The sequence below is a fragment of the Dermacentor variabilis genome, chromosome 8 (genome assembly GCF_050947875.1).
Source record: "Dermacentor variabilis isolate Ectoservices chromosome 8, ASM5094787v1, whole genome shotgun sequence".
In the NCBI taxonomy this organism is placed as follows: domain Eukaryota; kingdom Metazoa; phylum Arthropoda; class Arachnida; order Ixodida; family Ixodidae; genus Dermacentor; species Dermacentor variabilis.
The window spans coordinates 95601768-95621537 of NC_134575.1; positions in this window are offsets into that span (position 1 = coordinate 95601768).

Sequence of the window (19770 nt, forward strand, 5' to 3'; positions counted from 1 at the left end):
GTTTCCGGACACTGCGCCGAAAAGTGACCCGGCTTCTGGCACGTATAACAAACGCGCGCTTGCCTCATCTCGAACCGCTTTCTGCGTTCGGCTTCGGCTGCCGCCGTCTCTTTACGTTTGGTCGGACTGCTTTCACTTGCATCCTCACTACGCGTGTTCCCCTTTGCTCTCATGGGTGTGAACTTCGGCCTCTCAAACTTCGAGCCAAATTCACCCTTTTGACCGTCCTTAGCTCCGCGAGCTCGACGCGTCACAAACTCCTCGGCTAGCTCAGCGGCTCTAGCCACCGTACAAACGTCTGGCCTATCCAAGACCCAGTATCGCACGTTCTCCGGTAACCGACTATAAAACTGTTCTAGCCCGAAACACTGCAGAACTTTATCGTGGTCACCAAACGCTTTCTCTTCTTTGAGCCACTCCTGCATGTTCGACATAAGCCTATACGCAAACTCTGTATATGACTCACTTCTGCCTTTCTCATTTTCCCGAAACTTCCGACGGAACGCCTCCGCAGACAGCCGGTACTTTTTTAGAAGACTCGATTTCACTGTGTCGAAATCCTCTGCCTCCTCTCTATCCAAGCGAGCGACTACGTCGGCCGCCTCGCCGGGTAACAAAGTGAGCAAGCGCTGTGGCCACGTTTCCCGAGAGAACCCCTGCTTCTCGCACGTTCGCTCAAAGTTAACCAGGAACAAACCAATGTCCTCTCCAAGCTTAAACGGCCGCATCAGGTCAGTCATTTTGAACAATACGCGTTCTCCTGCACCGTGTGCCTGACTTCCATTACGAGCGCGTTCCATCTCTACCTCAAGACGCTTCATTTCCAAAGCGTGTTGACGGTCACGCTCTTCTTTTTCTTTCTGCTCTTTAAGTTCGCGCTCCTGTTTCTCTTTTTGCTCTTTAAGTTCGCGCTCCTGTTTCTCTTTTTGCTCTTTAAGTTCGCGCTCCTGTCTTTTTGACCTCTCCTCAATAGTCTCAAGGCATTCCGACAGCTCGTCATCCTCAGCCTCTAACTCAAGAATAGTCCTTAGCAGTTCAGGTTTTCTGAGTTTGTCTGAGACATCCAGACCCAACTCTCTTGCAAGCTCCAACAATTTCGGTTTGCGCAACGACTTCAAATCCATGGCTGCTCTGAATGCTGCTTTCTCTACTGCTTACTATTGTCTTGCCGCAAACTAACCCGGCAGCAACGACAACCACAATTACCAGCTCTGTTTCTGACACTAACAAAAACCTGGCAAAGCTCAGAAGAAGAAAGTCCCGCACTCACCAAACCTCGCAGCCAAGAGTCCAGCGCAGTCGTTCCGCTGCAGGCAACCAGTCATCACACAGGGCTCGTTGCACTGCTCCCGGATCGTCGTTGAGCTGCTCAGCATACAGTCAACTGCATCTCTTCGCTGCTGGCCTCCGTTGTCGCGATCTCACCGCTGGCAACCAGATGTTTGAAGTCGGAGGCGATCTCACCGCTGGCAGACAGTTGTTTGAAGTCGGAGGCGATCTCACCGCTGCCAACCAGATGTTTGAATCGGACCGCTGGTACGATCTGTTGGGAACTCGGCGCTGACGCCCGTGGTTGTACCTGGGTCGCAAGCCCCAAGGGTAGCGTTGGCCTGGCGGCCTGGGGTACAACTGGAAGCATCCGAAGGTCCCGGCAAAGCAAGAGTCGACTGGTAACAACAAAACAACTTGTTTATTTTAACATCGCAAAGAGTTGGCGGTCAGGTTTGACCGAAGTAGAGAGACGGGAGAGCACTTCACTCAACAGAAGAAATCGGAGCCCTCTCTTTTGCGTCCGGGGGCAGCTGTTTTTATACTCTCGCAGTTGAGGGCAAGAAGGAACCCCTCAAAAGACGAGCACGTGAATGTACAATGGGCTAATGGTGACGCACACTGTCGTAGCGATGCCGTAGCACCATGACGAGCACGATCCCGTAGCACCCTGTCGAGCACGATCTCGTAGCACCCTGTTGTAGCGCTGCCGGTCGGGCACAATGACTGTAATGAGAGGATGGTCCCTGCTTTGGCATCGCCTGTTTCGGGCACAATGACTGGAATGAGAGGATGGTCCCTGCTTTGGCATCGCCTGTTTCGGGCACAATGACTGGAATGCGAGGATGATCCCTATGCGGTCGCATCGCCGCAGTCGCGCTTGGAAACACCTGGCGATGAGCGTTGCGGCGACGACGATCGGGCCAAAAATGTCTGCCGCCCCGCCGCAGTCGCGCCGGCAAAACCACGTGTCGCAGGCGAATCGCAACACTACATTACTGCATACTGGCGCTAGTGGTCAAGGAATTAGTATGGTACTGCTGCCGCGCGACCACGAGTCTTGCCAAAATGTTGTTGCATATGCAAGGCGCATTCTGACATCGGCCGAAAAGAAGCACTCGATTATCAAACGAGAGTGTTTGGCTGTTGTCCGGTCCATTCAGAAATTTCGTCCATACCTCCACGATCCACATTTCACGGTTGTGGCCGACCACCATGCCCTATGTTAGTTGTAGACAATCAAAAGCTTGCCTGGACGCCTTGGCCGCTAGATATTCCGATTACAAGCATATCATTTCGATGCCATATACAAGTCCGGAAGGAAGCACCAAGATGCCGATGCTCATTCACGATGCCCATTACCGCCATCATCGGAGCGCATCACATCACCTTCTCAAATTGACCGCACGGAGGACGCATCGTCTATTACACCGATTTCCTTGACTCCATCAAACCGCCCTTCAGTACTTTCCACTCACTAGCGCGCAGATTCTTATTGCCATGGTATTATCACTCGCCTTGGCGATTATTCATCTCCACCCAATGCCAGCCTACTGAAACAGCTCAAACTGTTCAAGTTCGAAGACGACGTGGTCTACCGTTTAATTTTTCACCCGGAAGGTCATGGATGGGTTCCCGTTCTACCACGCTCTCTTTGCGCTGCAGTTCTGCAGGCCTCAGACGATGATCCTGCGTCAGGCCACTTGGGCTACCACAAAACAGACGAGCGCATACGCAGCCGATCTTTCGACGAGCATAGCTAGATATGTTGCCTCGTGCACGCTTTGCCAACACCGCTCCTCCTGTTCCTGCGCCGTTTGAGACGCTACAACCACTTCGTTGTCCAGCAGAACCCTTCTCTGTCGTCGGCATTGACATTTTCGGGCAACTCCCACCTACTCCAGATGCCAACAGATGGATCGCCACTGTTGTTGACCAATTGACCCAGTATGCTGAAACAGCCTCAGTACGTTCAGGAGCTGCCTTAGAAGTAGTGGCCTTCTTGCAGGCTATCTACTTGCATCACGGGGCGCCTCACGTTCTTTTGAGCGACCGAGGCAAGGCATCTCTTTCAAGCACTCTTGATCAAGTTCTGGAAGCGTCCAACACCGAGCACAAGACAACGTCTAGCTACCACCCTCAAACGAATGGCCTAACAGAGCGATTTCATCGCTCGCTGTGCGACATGCTATCCATGTATATTCAACCTGACCATCGTAATTGGGATGCGATTCTTCCATTTGTAACATTTGCCTACAATGCGTCTGTTCAACGGACAGCCAGATACTCTCCGTTTTTCTTAGTATACGGCCGCCATCCAACCTCATCGCTCGATGTTTCTTCTTTGGCCCCGTCAACGCTTCACCATTCATTTGCGAACAGTTTGTGTCTCGCCTTGCCCAATGTCGTCGTCGCGCCCGTATGAACCCTGAAGTAAGCCAAGACGATCGCGAAAATCGGTACGACGCCTCTCACCGCGTCGTTTCCTACCGCCTTGGTGACGATGTTCTCCTATGGACACCTGGACGAACACCCGGTTTATGTGACAAGCTTGAGTCTATATATTGGCCCATAGAAAGTCACCGAGCAGACCTCGCCGGTGAACTATCGCGATACACCTGTTGATGCCCCAACTGACTGACGCTGCGGCGGAACACAGATTGTGCACGCTTCCCGCCTGATGCCCTTTCATCCCCGTTCCGCTGTCTAATGTGCGGCCAGGCTGGCCGCTTCCGTCGACGGGGAAAATTAGTGTAAGCATTTATGCGGACTTCATCTTCATACTGACAAAGTCATCATCAATCATTGGCTCGTGTTCGTTTTTGCGTCGGCACCATTTCTCTTTCTTGGAATAAAGTGTCGTCTCGTCCGTGGTATTTGAGTATATATATAGTAAAAGAAGTGCAGGCGGATGTAGAACAGCAAGAACATTTAATTTCCACGTTGCGTTCGGGTTCCGGCCTTCATAAAGAGTTCCATTGCAAGCACAAAGACCTCAATACATACTCTCCGTAATCGTAAGAGTAAAAAGCAATACGGAAGGAAAAAAGAAAAACCCTCGCACGCTCTTTGTTAACATGTGACCCCTCACCCTTACATTAGACTGGCTGTAATGTACACTACGACCGAATGTGCACCTGTTCACGTGTGGGTTATGCAGAATATAGCTACGTTTCTATTTTATTCATAGTGCTGCTGTATGCCAGCGCTAGTTTGCACTTACGTTAGAACGCCTTTGCATTTTTCTCTGACTTTGGCATGAGCGAATCTACGTGTCGGTATTCATGACGCCACTAAATATACACGTGCTTGGAGTCATAGGTACCTACTTTTCTTTTTTAACTCTTGGTTACGGAGGAAATGTATAAAGTGAGCTCTGTATCTTGCCATCGCGCTCTTGATGAAGGCCGGAGCCTGGCTGAAAGGTTGAAATTAAACGTTGTGCTTTTCCGCGTCCGCCAGCACTTTTTTTTATTTATTAAAACACCGGATCCGAAGAACTCCTTCCCTCGTATATATATATATATATATATATATATATATATATATATATATATATATATATATATATATGTGTGTGTGTGTGTGTGTGTGTGTGTGTGTGTGTACCGAGCAAGAGAGAGAGACGTCGGGTAGCACCGGGGTTCGATTTTTTGTATGTATATAGATAAATGTAACACTTTGTTCTTGCGGATTATGACTATGTGTTTTTAATTTTGAAGAAATAGGTAACTTGGTGTGCGTGTCTTGCGAGTATATATGATACGCAGCCGAGCCGATCTTTATTGGCTTACAAGTTATTCATGTTGTCATCTCATTACTGTCGCCCCCCGTGCCTCCTTAGTGTCGAAAAATAATAGACGACCGACTACATACGCTGTCTACAGATTATAAACTTCTTCAGGCTTTAGAGCGAAAGTGTAGGAATTACTGGCGTTCAAATGCATCCTTTAGGCTTCATCTGTGGTTGTTCTTTATTCCTCATCTTGAGGACTGTAAATTACTGCTTTATTATGAGAATGTACCATCTGTGCAACGCAGTTTGCTTGCGTGTTATCCAGAAATACTGGCACTCAGCCTTCCCCTATGCAGCGTTTTCCAGAATATTGCAAATACGGAGTGGGTGAAGTAGATAGCATTTTTGTCTTTCATTATAAGACGAGAAAAAATGAACAGGTCCAAAGCTTTCTTTTAATCTAAATGATGCCAAGCTTATTTACAATGCTGTTGCATCTAGGTGCGTTAGCTTCTTGATCACGCAGGGATCATGCGGCTCCAACCGAAGTTCTCGGAAATGATAGCGAATGGTCTCCTTCGTCAGCTGGGAATTTTTATTAACTTTCACCTTTGAGGGGCTTGATAGAGCAGGACGTGGGATAGTTTTTAATTTCTTGAAAGACTAAATTGCTTTTTTCTGAGGTCATTCAAAAGGTTGAGAGATTTTCGGCTGAAATGGTTTGATGCAAGGCCACGTGACAGCTCTAGAAGGACACACTGTGAATCGGCACGAATGACCACTAATCTGGGCGGTACATATCTCAACTTGCCTCAGTTCAGCGGTTAAGAAAGTACCAATTGGGACCGTTCATGAAACCAAGCTGTCTAGCTGTCTAGTCGGAATCCCAAATGCCTACCCGGCAAGAAACTAGCTCCTGCAAAGGGAGGGGGGGCAGGGTTAGTAGGGGAGACGGGAGGAAGTGTTGTCCAAAAAAATTCTATTTCGGTGCACCTACGAAAATCAACATTTCATTCTTTTGTTGTAGGTAAATGGCCATGGTCAGATTTTAGAATAGCCAAGTGTTTATACCTCAGGAGACGCCTCATATTGTTTCATTTCATAAAACGGGCAGTAACAACGGGCAGAATCTGTCTTGCGGTCCTACCTTCGTTTGTCAGATATTTGTGTAGCTGGGCTATTGGTAAACAAGTTTTCTGTCGCCCAGGTTACAAATAATGGGTTATATCAGCCCTAAAGATTTTACACATTGGATTTATTTTCCTTACATGTCGTAAGGGCATTGAAGTGTCTCACAACGTCGCTGACACTTGCTTTTCTTTTTCATCTCAGGGAGGACTACGCAGTGTCGTGTGGGCGGACTGTGTTCAAGCACTAGTGATGCTTGCGTCTCCTGCAATCATCATTGGTAAAGTGATATACGACTCTGGCAGTGCAAGCCCACCGCTGAGGACGATGAGTGATCTCAACGTCACACAGTACATATTCCGGTGAGAGATCCCCCAAGGTATGATTGTGGAACGAGGCTACAAAGTGTATGTGTGGGGGTGACATACACATAGAAACCTGCAGCTGTGTTCCTTCATATATATATATATATATATATATATATATATATATATATATATACGCAATGCGGTTGTTGTCGTATTGGAGTTTTCCGTATATAGTGTCATTATTCTCTTTGTTACCATGCGGATATCGTGACGGCAACCTAGAATATTCCACGCTGCTCTGCCACGTGGCAGAGCAGTGCCGTTTATTGTCACGGGCTATAGCTTTGGGCGACGTATCCTTACCTCGACGAATTTTAGCGGGTGCATGCTGACACTCATGAATATTTTTTCGTGGTCAATGCATTGATATTGAAGTGCACTGAAACGCACCACCACTTACTTGCACGCGCGCATGATTCCAAAGTGAGTGTGAGCGAGTGCACTCATCAATGTGCCTTCCTATGCTCATATGCTAAAAAAGCACACAAGCGTGGCCACACAAAGCCCATACTGGCACTTGTTCGTATTCACAATTATTTTCCGCTCATTCACGCCCGCATCCACTAACTACAAAGATCACAGCGAGCCATATTGCCACTGTGGAGTTGAGAGCAGCAGATAGCAGTGGGAGGGGGGGGGGGGGGGGGCAGGCGCACGCTTACATCGCTGTTTACTCGCCGGGGCTCGGCTTATTGAAGCAGACGAAAGCCACAGATTCTAATCCATATGGAAGTCGACAGGGCAAATCTGAGGAGCGTGGGAGCATTGCCACAACGTCAACAGATAAAGGCAACCGGCAAAATTAAATGCAGGGAGGTTAACCAAGACTGTGCCCGGATGGCTACCTTGCATTGTGGAAAGAAGAAGGAAGAGCATAGGATAAGCAGGGAAAGACCACTGTTGATATCGCCAACGTAGCGACAGTTGCCTGACGTATATCAGAGCCGGTCACTCTGTCTGGCAGCCTTCGGAAATCACAGTAACGCGTTTATGGTCTTTCGTACCTGCAGTATGCGAGGCTATGGTCCCAGGGTCTATTTCATTGTGAAAGCTTTTGCATTTAGCTGATTTACAGGCATACGAAGGTCATGTCTTATATATTCAAATAATGGGTAGTAGCAAAGGAGGTGTTCTATAGTCTCCTAGACCCCGCTAGCATTGGACTCGGCGCTGTGGTCTATTCCAATCAAAAACCAATATGCATAGGTCATTGTTGCGACCAGGCGTCATGAGTAAAGCACTGTTTCCACACGTCAGGGAAGAACAGCTAACCGCCAAAGTTGCATAGCTGAGTTGCGAGAGTGCTACCGATAGTCAGTGAATTCATCTGACAGCCACTTCGTGAGCTTACCTGAGCTATGAGTCAGTCCTCCATAAAGATAATGAAACAACGTTTGTTCCTACATGTGCTTTTCTAGAAGCGTCAAAAGCGACAAATCGCACGGTGGGAACAGCCCATCACTGCACTGACCCATGCGCTCATCGCGCGGATAGTCTAAACGTGGTGGATGGCCTCGAAGCGAGGTCGGACGCTCTGTGACGCCTTCTGACGTAATCGCCCCACCACGCGTCTCGCCTATCGATCAAATTTTGGTATGCCGGGTGTATCACGAAATGGGCGCGGTGGGGGAGGGGGGCGGGTGTAGGCGTTGGAAATTCCTTAAATACAAAGATGTAGTAGTTAGGCAATTTTTCCTGTGTGTTCTTTAGCACATAGGCGTGCGTTACGATACGAATCGCGCTAGGAATTAAGCAAACACTGATGCAAATTAAACAAACCTTTTGACTATACAGGAGGCACGCGGTTTATCCAAATAAAGTAATTCAAGAGCGTCATTCATGGCGCTCATAACTGTTTCCACACACACACAAGAAGTAGACGTTGGCAGTTTTTACAGCGTGATGAGTTCCAGCCGAATTCACAAAAATTGAAACGTGAGTGCAAAAGTGCGCAAAAAATCACGCACATAAAAGGTAGCTTTTAACTCAAAACCAGCTCCAACGCCGCCTATTCAGCGGCATGTAAAATGAGGAAGTGCTTTTATGAGGTAACCCCGCGAGAGATTTGAATGAAATATGTTGCATTTGAGGGAAAGCCTTAAATTTTAGTGACTGTAGGCAGCAGAAGCTTGATTTCGGGCAATCATTTATTGTTACAGCCATTGCTCAAAGTTGGTTAGTTAGAAAAATGGAAGCACCAAGTTCACAAATCACCCACTTTTCAACAATAACAGATATTGCAGTGCTGTCAGCTGCATTCGTAAGATCATCAAATGCTGACAAATTCGATGTATGAATTTACAGATTACGTAAATGTGCTACTATGTTTACGAAGGTTTTGAATATGTCCAACTCACATGTTAGCAGTATATTTTAGAGAGGTGGGTATGGCGATTGCTGTGCGCTTTTGCCGTCTCTGTAGATGTAGATTACAGAATAGCGACGTCGTTTTCTTTTGTTGTTGTTTTTGTTGCTCAGTTACAGAGTTGTATGCTTGACAGCTCAGTTTCTAGAAAATTTGCAGTTATTTATCTACTTTTTAAAAATAATTAACTGCGTGCATCAAAAATATACCTGCTACAGTCACTAAATCCAAACTTTTCTTTGAAATGCAAAAAACGTCATCATGATTGGTGTTGTGGTTGCCGAGAAAAGCGATTTTTTTATGTTTCCATGTATTTAGATAGGTGCCCCTGAGCTAAAGCTTCCGGTTCAGACGTCCGTGAGCGACGTGATTGTTGAGGCTTCACTCTCGAGCGAGCATGAAGCAAACCAGCATGCGGCTAGATAGTAACTCTTGCTTCATATAAAGGAAAAGATGCATAACGCTTAACTGCAAACTGTTTCACGCTCAAGTGCGAATTTAGCGTGACCATGCGCGCGAGGTGGTTTAATAGTGAACAAATAGGCTTTGCGGTCATTGAGTAGTATGATTTAGAGGTTTCATTGTACGCCCATATGTATGGGTGTAGGTATTAGTGGGCGCGCATTCTATTTATCAAGTGTGCCTAGGAATGACCAACAAATAAAGAACACTCAATCTGGGCTGTGGGCCAATTAATCTGTTATACACAGTCATATGGCTTTTCAAACTGCAGAGTAATGCTAAACGTTACCATTTTACTAATGGCACTACCGTGTTTAACGGTAGGTTTGGTGTGCCGCATTCCGTCAGTAATGGTGAAGTTGTTTTAAAACGTTTTCTTCACTAATTGCTCAGTTTCCCACCGTTGTGCTCGTTGTAGCCGCCCGCAGCCCAGAGCTTGGTAGCGCGCGAACATCGTCTGTGCGAGTGGAAGGTGCTTTCAATGCTGGAGTGAACCAATGATAGAGAAGAACTTGGTCACGTGACGCGAAGCTCGGTTCCTTGCGATACCGCCAGTCGGTGTTTCTCTCCACGCATCACGGGCAGCGGAACCCACGATTGCGAACCGCGTTATCGTGAATACGTTGCCGCGGCACGGTCACGTCTCGCCTTCACCTTCGTAGCTCGGGCGCTTGCTGCCGCGTCGCCTTAACCAAATAGTTGCCACACAGGGACGTGATGGTCTAAACCAAAACGCTATAAAACTTCCTTTACAGTGATATGTCACCGAGTAACCAGGACCTTCAGACCCCTGTAAGCATTCGGTGTGCTCGAGATTGGAAGCAAGAACGCCTAGCCCAGGCAACATAGCTAATACCCCTGTGACAAGGTACGTGTAATCACATTCGCAGCAAATAAGATAGCGTCTTAATGCGACTTTCGTTACTTCTAAGCGGGCACAGCGAATGACATTCACAGCTAATGGCATTCGCCCATTGAATTAGTTTCCCGAACTCATGCAAGCGGGATTTGTGTGATCTCGACGACAGACGCTTGGTAAAAAATTAAAACGAAATGTAATCAGAGTAAAGGTTCTCATAATTTTTATGAACCTTTTAATAATATAATGACGTACAGCACGATAGTTGAAGTAGTTTCTGCAGCTATATTCTTCTTCGCTGTCTCCGACTGGAAGCTAGCACCTCTTCTCGGCCATGTTTACAAACGCTCGTCTGTCTTTTTTTCTGCATATTGTTTTCAACGTGGTGCCGCGCTAAAGCCTATCCACCAAACACGGAAGCCAACTCTGCAGCTTCGTCAGTGGAGAATGAGAAGCGAAACGCGCACTCGACCGGAGGACGAGACGCGCGCGCTGCTGAAAGCGTGGGAAGACCACCTCACCGATTCGCGCAGGGCGAAGCGCAACCTGAAAGTATACGTGTCCATTTCCGTGTGCCGGCGTGCGCATGGTGCCGATAAACATCGCCATCAATTGTGAATGCCATTTTGTATACTCGTGTAGACAGGGAACACAAGACGCAATGCCATTCGGTTGAACGTCATTTGCTGTGAATGACATTACACGTGCCGTGCGACAGAGGTATAACCCCTAAACATTCGCGTTACACACTTGTAACCATCGTGTATTTTTATTTTTCGTTGTGCCCGCACGCGAAGTTTAACTTTAAATATCTTTATCAAAGAATGCGACATCAGTGACGATGTGCTAACTTGACGACTAACTCGACAATGTGGAAAGAATCTTCCTACCATCTTTGCTTATCTTAGTACAGAGTATGCAGCACCTTGGAGGCAAATTATGTGACTCTTGACAACGACATTGACAGTGCATGATAATTCGTGAGTCCGAGGCATACGTTCACTTTTCGCTGATCTCGCCGCAGAACCCTATATCGGGCTCCTGCGTTAAAGAATCGAATTTGACTATTTCCTCACACAGCCAGATTTTGCGGTCTTATGCAACGGAATCTCGTAGCGTTACGAGTGATGCCACTGGACCCAGTTCGCATCGTATGCTCGAAGACTCTCGTGAGTTTCACTCTTTCGCACCTTCCGACTTCCCACTAGCTGTGAGATGTTGATGGGAGGAAGATGGTTATTTCACATACTGTCGCCCATGAGCGCTGTCGGGTACGCGCCGAGAATAGTCGATTTTGTGGCTTCTCCTGCTCGCGCCGCATTTTTATGTTCGTCGCTGTGCTGCGTTTATTCGGACACTCGTGCCGTGAGCGCGCGTCCTTATTTTAAATGCGCAAGCATTTCGATGCTTACCCAACGAGAAAACTGTCCTCCGTCCGTCCCTCCCGCAAGACGAATGCTTTCAACATAGCGCCCGCAACAACGAGAGGATTCACTTTCGTGCTGCCTCTAGCTTCAGCGCCAACGAATCGGCGAGAACACAGCGCTCACGGAGCTCTCAGCACGCGCTGCACACAGCGTCTTTCGCAGATCGCTTTCAAGATGCGAGCCCGTGTGTCTCTCTTCAATGCTCAGGAAGCAGCAAGATAAGAGCATGCGAAGCTATCAGCAGTCGGCACTCCTTGTGGGCATCGCAGATCGCTTTCAATCTGCGGCCGGCGCGGCGGTGCCATAGGAAGGCGCCGCCCGAGTACGTTCACGGTTCATAGTGGCTCGACGCGGATGGATAAGGACGTAATGAGCCATAATTGCTTTTACTGATCGGAACCTCATCAGCGCACCAGGCGCCGCTGCCTGCGGTACTTTGCTTGAGTCATGAATGCTCCTTGCGGCGCCATTCGCACCAGTTTGTGTCGCCACAGCGCAGTCGTTTCTACTCGCGAGATCGAGTTTCACAATATTGATAATGACACGAGGCTGCGAGGAGATGAGCAAGTGGCACAATGCTTACGCATACTTAGACAACTCGCAGAGGATTTTCTTCGTGAACTTTTTTTGTTTGAACCGGAGCTTTCTTTCCTGGCGATAAAGGAGGTGGCTATAAAGAAACATTGAATTTGTCTCTGAGAAGAAAGAATGCAGAACCTCAATGCTCACAAACATTTCAAGGTGTGGCTTCATCACTATTTGTTAAGAGCAGTGCACGCGGTCATACTTTTTTAATTGTGCAGCAACTGTCAATCTTCATTCGCTCGACACATAGCTTGCATACAGAGACTAAGCGAGAGCTACTGAAGTATGACAGTTAAGTATTCTGTAGTGTTTAAAAAGAACTGCCATAGCATATAGTAATGCTATGATGCACACTTAGTCTAACACTGAGCGCAATACAATCATGAATGCCCAGAGCATCTCATGAGATTCTACGACGAAGCTGTATATGGCTAGCTGATCCGTTCGTCCATCCGTCCGTCTGTGGTCGCCTGTAAAACTGCTCCGGCGCAACCCCATGCGCATGCGCGAAAAAAGAAAGAGAAAGAGAGGCGCGCGATTAGCCAACACCACCTAGATAGCACAAGGCCTGTTTACTCCAATCCATGGCGTCACGCTTCTGGGCACAAAATTTTCGTTGACAGGACTGGGGTGATGAAAGCGGTGGCGTCAAAATCACTGCTGCCTACTCGGGGCCGTCCCCATTAGTCTCTATCGCAGTTGGGCCAGGTAACATGACGTCATGGATCGGAGTGAAAAGGCCTTGTGCAACTAGGTGGTGTTTGATAAGCTGCACGAGTAGTCACGTCATTGGCTAAGGCCACGCGTCGTATGTACTCCTGAGGAGCCGGCAGCTTTCGATCAGCAACGCCGCGAGCAGAACCGGGAAAGAGCTCGTCTAGGCCGTGCCGATGCTGTAGCCCAGGCACAAGAATAGGCTCGTGCAGCGGAGCGCAAGCAGCTACTGCTTGCAGAGCATCCGGCAGCCTACCAAGCCGTCGTTTAATTAACTTCTGAATTAATCCAGTGATAAACAATGGTCGCGCACGTTTCAGTTTCGCCGGTTAAGTATCTGTACGGAGTGCTTGGGAAGTAATGTTTCTGTTCCACGTCTCATTATTGCTGTTCATTTTTGTAACGGGCAGGAATTATTAAACGACTATACATTCTTATAAGGCGCTACCCAGCCAGCATAATCGGCAGTGTCAAAGCGCTGCTGATTCACAGATAATTCAAAATATCCACAATAAACGTACATTTTTTCGCAGGAAAGTGACTGCAACTTGTCCGTGACACCTACCAGCATGTTAAATTTGCCGCCAACCCGCCGTGGTTGCGCAGTGCCTGTAACGTGGCGCTGCTGAGCTCGAAGTCGCGGGTTCAATCCCGACCGTGGCAGCCGCATTCTATGGGGTAGAAATGCAAAATGGCTGCTGTATATATGATAACGGTTTACAGTAAATACTTTATTACGGTCAAAAGTATTCCCTGGTCTCCCTCTGCGTCGTTGCTCATAATCATATTACGGTTCTGGCATGTGAAACTCCCGAATGTTATTTTTTCAATTTGCCTCCATCAGCAAAAAACCTAAGGTACGAACTCCTTTCATCTCTAATCGGACATTGAAAAAAACGCATTTCTCCGAATTTCAGCACAAACGTGGACCTGACAAACGATGAGAACGTGTGGAGTGCCTTGGCAGGTGCTCTGCCTTACAGTCTTGCGCGAACAGGATTTGACCAGATGGCAGTTCAACGGTTCATTGCAGCGAGGACTTTACGAGAAGCGAAAAGGTTTGTAAGAGCGTTGCGGTTCTTTCGGGGGAAAAAAAGAGACAGATTTTCGATATGATTTCTTTCAGGATTGTCATCAGCGGTGCTCTCTTCGTATTATCATTCTTCGCACTCGCAGCAGTCGGCGCCCTTGCGATAGTGTACTGGTACAGGGACTGCGATCCAGTCCTCGCTGGTGTCATCAGAAGCTTTGACCAGGTATTACATTTACGCGGTATTCTGCTGGGCCAGTCCGTTCATAACGACTGGTTTAGCTACCATAACGTTGCACAGGGACATGTAACCTGAGCCACACTGCCCTAGCTCTTGTCGTGGCGCGATTTTTAACACTTGCGCGCGATGACCAAGAAGAGGGACACACTAATGTCGCATTCTAGAGGCCATTGCTATGCACAAGAAGGCCAGCTCCTACCTGAGCATGCCGTCGATCGCCTTAGCGGAGAAGGAAACAATATTTCTCTCCCGTGTGCGGAAGTCTCGGATACGAACATTATTTAGATGCGCAAGTGCAATTATTTTTATTCGATACATTATGGTATTTTGCATCAATATTTAGGTTTTTGAATTTTTCCAATAATAGTAAAGTTTTAGTGAGCTGTGTTTTTATTTATTTAGCTCGTCCCTGCGCAACCTTATGCTGGCAGGCAAACCACTATTTAATTAGTTCAGCTGTTTTCTACCTAGAAGAGCTTTTTTTCAACTGGAGAGCGTCCGGAGCTAACCCTGAGAGGCGTTGTTGAAGTCACCAATCTGGTAAGGGGCATGGTTGAAGACGTAATAATGATTTAAACAAAACATATTTGATTTTATTGAACGCTAGTGGTGGTGCACAAATCAGCCCAAATCTTTCATCGGGCGCTTATTTGCTGAGTGAAACATTACGCCACACGATAGGCATTAGAACGACATTCGAGCGAAGATTCTGTATAACGTACTCGTGCGTATTGTTCTTGGCGTAATTTAAAAGACGTGCTCGTGCTGTGTAAAACAGTTTCACTTAAGTGGGAAAGACTTATTGTTGCCACGTAATATAAAAATCAGTGTCCGGCTTCGTTGTGTCCTGATGGTGTTTTCTTTTGTTTGTATTCTTGGAGAAACAGTGGCGTTGACTTTGGAAATCCCATCCTCCGTTTTATTCTGGAAACGTAGCCGAAACTATTACAAGAAATTTAATGACCGTCACAGACAATTAATAATCTTGCACCTTCGAAAACGTGTAGTCGACCGTCAGAAGCGCTACCCACTGTGTTTCACAAAGTTTACGCGCTTCAAAGCCGTGGGCGTCTTTTCCGCATTACGGGCCGTGCATGACATTATATGTGGAGCGCCTTTTACTTATACGCACGTGAACGTGCTCAACAATCCTGTTTTAGATTAATTGGCGTTACAGCCATCCTTGCTACAAAAAAAAAAACGCGTCAAAACACATCTCACGATGTCGACGGTAATACCATTAGCCTTCCGCCAATATAACGACACTCCGTATTTCTGAAAGCACGTTTATTTAGCATCTTAGTGATCATTCTGAGACGTCCTTTGCTTCAGCTATATGCTGCATACTCCGATGCGTCCCATTTTCTTATCAGACTTGCTTGCCAAGGTCGCCCGTGAATACTGACAGCCTGAGGACGAGCGCTTCACACCAACGCAATGGCGACTAAGGATTGGCGGAGAAGGTATGACGTCAATTAAACGACGAAGGTGGTCTGAGGACGACGATACGATGACATTGATACGGGATTCTTAAATTACGGCGATGGTATATTGAGGGCAACGTGACGATGACGACGTAAGCACAATGGGTTAAAGACGAGTGCATCAGGTGATGGCGTGACGGCGAGGGTACGACTAGAACCGTATGACGAATCTGGAATGACGACGATGGCACAACCATGATGGCATGGCATCGACGGTTTGACAACAGATTCACGATAGCGATGTTCTGACGGTGACGCAATGAAGACGATGACATGGCAATGGCCGCATGTCGCGGTTAAATGACGACTGCATTATTACTACGGAAGGACGAAGAAGAAATAATAGAGAGTTTTAGCAGAGCGTTTACCGTCCGCTCCGCTCAGACCGGCCTATCACTACAATTGGCACGCAGCCGCTCAGCAAAACGCTACCGGGAACTCTGACGCGCGTGCGCACAGCACACATAGCGGCAGCGCAACGTGGGACGCTGACCACGTTCCACTAGGAACCTGATTTAGCGGTGCGTCAGGGAGCGTGTACTTGCTTTCGTAATCGTTTTACCGCCAAGCTTAGAGCACGTCAGTGACGTCTCTGGGAGACGCGCTTGTTAGATAAGCGAAATCAATGCATTCTATGCAGCCACCGGTGCGCGTGAAACGTGTGCGGAGCGGAGCGCAAGCAAACGCTCTGCTAAAACTGTCTAATGTGTTTAAATCGACGAAGGCAGTATGACGGCGACGGCATTATGATAATAGGATGACGGTACTGGTACGGATGATGGTATCCCACAGCTAACGCCGGAAGAAGTGAAGAAAGCCTTGGGAGCTATGCAAAGGGGGAAGACAGACGGGAAGGATCAGGTAACAGCAGATTTGTTGAATGATGGTGGGCAGATTGTTCTAGAGAAACTGGCCACCCTGTATACGCAATGCCTCATGACTTCGAGCGTACCGGACTCTTGAAAAAACGCTAACATAATCCTAATCCATAAGAAAGGGGACGCCAAAGACTTGAAAAATTATATACCGATCACCTTACTGTGCGTTGCCTACAAAGTATTTACTAAGGTAATTGCAGATAGAATCAGGAACACCTTAGACTTCCTTCAACCAAACGACCCGGCAGGATTCCGTAAAGGCTACTCAACAATAGACCATATTCACACTATCAATCAGGTGATAGGAAAATGTGGGGAATATAACCAACCTTTATATATAGCTTTCATTGATTACGAGAAAGCGTTTGTTTCAGTCGAAAGCTGAATAGTCATGGAGGCTTGCGGAATCAGGGTGTAGACGAGCCGTATGTAAAAATACTGAAAGATATATATAGCAGCTCCACAGCCACCGTAGAGTCCTCCAAAAAGAAAGCAACAAAATCCCAATAATGAAAGGCGTCAGGCAGGGAGATACGATCTCTCCAATGCTATTCACAGCGTGTTTACAGGAGGTATTCAGAGACCTGGATTGGGAAGAATTGGGGATAAGAGTTAATGGAGAATACCTTAGTAACTTGCGATTTGCTGATGATATTGCCTTGCTTAGTAACTCAGGGAACCGACTGCAATGCATGCTTACTGACCTGGAGAGGCAAAGCCGAAGGGTGGGTCTAAAAATTAATCTCCAGAAAACTAAAGTAATGTTTAACAGCATCGGAAGAGAACAGCAGTTTACGATAGGTAGTGAGGCACTGGAAGTGGTAAGGGAATACATCTACTGAGGACAGGTAGTGATTGCGTATCCGGATCATGAGACTGAAATAATCAGAAGAACGAGAATGGGCTGCGGTGCGTTTGGCAGGCATTCTGAGATCATGAAGAGCAGGTTGCCATTATCCCTCAAGAGCAAAGTTTATAACAGCTGTGTCTTACCAGTACTCACGTACAGGGCAGAAACCCGGAGGCTTACGAAAAGGGTTCTACCTAAATTAAGGACGACGCAACGAGCTATGGAAAGAAGAATGATAGGTGTAACGTTAGCGGATAAGAAAAGAGCAGATTTGGTGAGGAAACAAACGCGAGTTAATGATATCTTAGTTGAAATCAAGAAAAAGAAATGGGGGGGGGGGGCATGGGCAGGACACGTAATGAGGAGGGAAGATAACCGATGGTCATTAAGAGTTACGGAATCGATTCCAGGGGAAGGGAAGCGTAGCAGAGGGCGGCAGAAAGTTAGGTGGGCGGATGATATTAAGAAGTTTGCAGGGACAACATGGCCACGATTAGTACATGACCGGGGTAGTTGGAGAAGTATAGGAGAGGCCTTCGCCCTGCAGTGGACGTAACCAGGCTGATGATGATGGTGAAAGCGGCAAGCTGACGACGGCAAGACGAAGGTCAGATCACGAACTTATAATGGCGAAGATGGAACAACTGTTGCGGCATCACGACGACGATATGACCACCAATGCACGACGACTACTTTATGGCGACAACGCACTGACAACAACGGCACAGCAACGGTATGATGACAGTGAAATGACGACCAGGGTATAACGACAATGGCAAGACAATGACTGTATCACGAAGTCTGTATGACGACGGCGGCATGACGGAAGTGGGTGGACATAGTTAGGAGACGATGATTGATGGGGCGGCTACACCGCGATGGTATAATGAAGAAGGTATGACGAAGAATGCATGGCGACAAGTGTATGACGACGACGCGATTACCACGATGGCACGACAACGGTATAACGATAACTAGTATGACCACAAGTGTATGACTTACGTCGAGGAAGGTGTCGTCGCCCTCGTCGTCCCCGCCGCAAGACGACGAGGACGACGACGCCTTCCTCGGAATAATAAACACGGAAGACTTCACTCAACAGCAACGAGCAGACGCGGAGCTAAAAAGCCTCGTCGAGTATTTGGAAGAGAACACCGACGCTGTCCCTAGGGCATTTAAGAGCGGATTGTCTTCATTCACGCTACAAAACAACCTGCTCGTGACGAAGAACTTCTCGCCAGTGCGCGCCAGCTACCTTCTTGTTGTTCCGTCAGCGCTGCTTCCAGAAGTACTCTACGCCCTACATGACGATTCAACCGCTGGGCACCTCGGATTCTCCCGGATGCTATCGAGGATACAGGAAAGGTATTACTGGCCCCGTCTGACCGCCGACGTCGCCCGTTACGTCAAGACATGCCGAGACTGTCAGCGACACAAGACACCACCGATAAGGCCATCAGGATTACTACAGCCGATCGAACCCCCTTACCGACCATTTCAGCAGATCGGGATGGATCTGTTGGGACCGTTTCCGACGTCAACATCCGAAAATAAATGAATCGTCGTGGCGACGGATTATCTCACCCGCTTCGCTGAAACTAAAGCTCTACGGAAGGTCAGCGCAGCCGAAGTGGCGAAATTTTTCGTCGAGAACATCCTGCTCCGACATGGTGCCCCAGAAGTCCTCATCACCGACAGAGGAACGGCCTTAACCGCAGAGCCATTCTGCAATACAGCCAGACAAGCCACAGGAGGACAACTGCCTACCACCCGCAGACGAATGGTCTCACGGAGCGTCTGAACAAAACCCTCGCCGATATGCTAGCAATGTACGTCGACGTCGAACACAAGACGTGCGACGCGGTCCTGCCGTACGTAACCTTTGCTTACAACACGGCGGTGCAAGAAACAACACAGATCACGCCATTCAAGTTGGTTTACGGCAGGAATCCGACGACTACTTGAGACGCCATGCTGCCGCACGTCTGCGACGAAGAGAATCTTGACGTCGCCACCTTTCTCCAGCGCGCCGAAGTAGCTCGACAGCTCGCCCGCCTGGGGATCAAGAATCAACAGAGGACCGACAGCCGACACTACAACCTCCGACGACGCTTCGTCGAGCACCAGCCCGGCGACCGTGTTTGGGTTTTGACCCTGATACGCCGACGAGGACTGAATGAGAGACTATTACGACGCTATTTCGCACCCTACAAGGTCATTCGACGTATTGGCGCACTTGACTCCGAGGTCGTGCCAGACGGCATTTCGCATTCGCAGCGACGCCGCGCACGATCTGAAGTGGTCCACGTGGTGCGTCTTAAACCCTTTTACGGACGCTGACGAACTTTGTTTTGTTGTTCTCTTTGCTACGGGT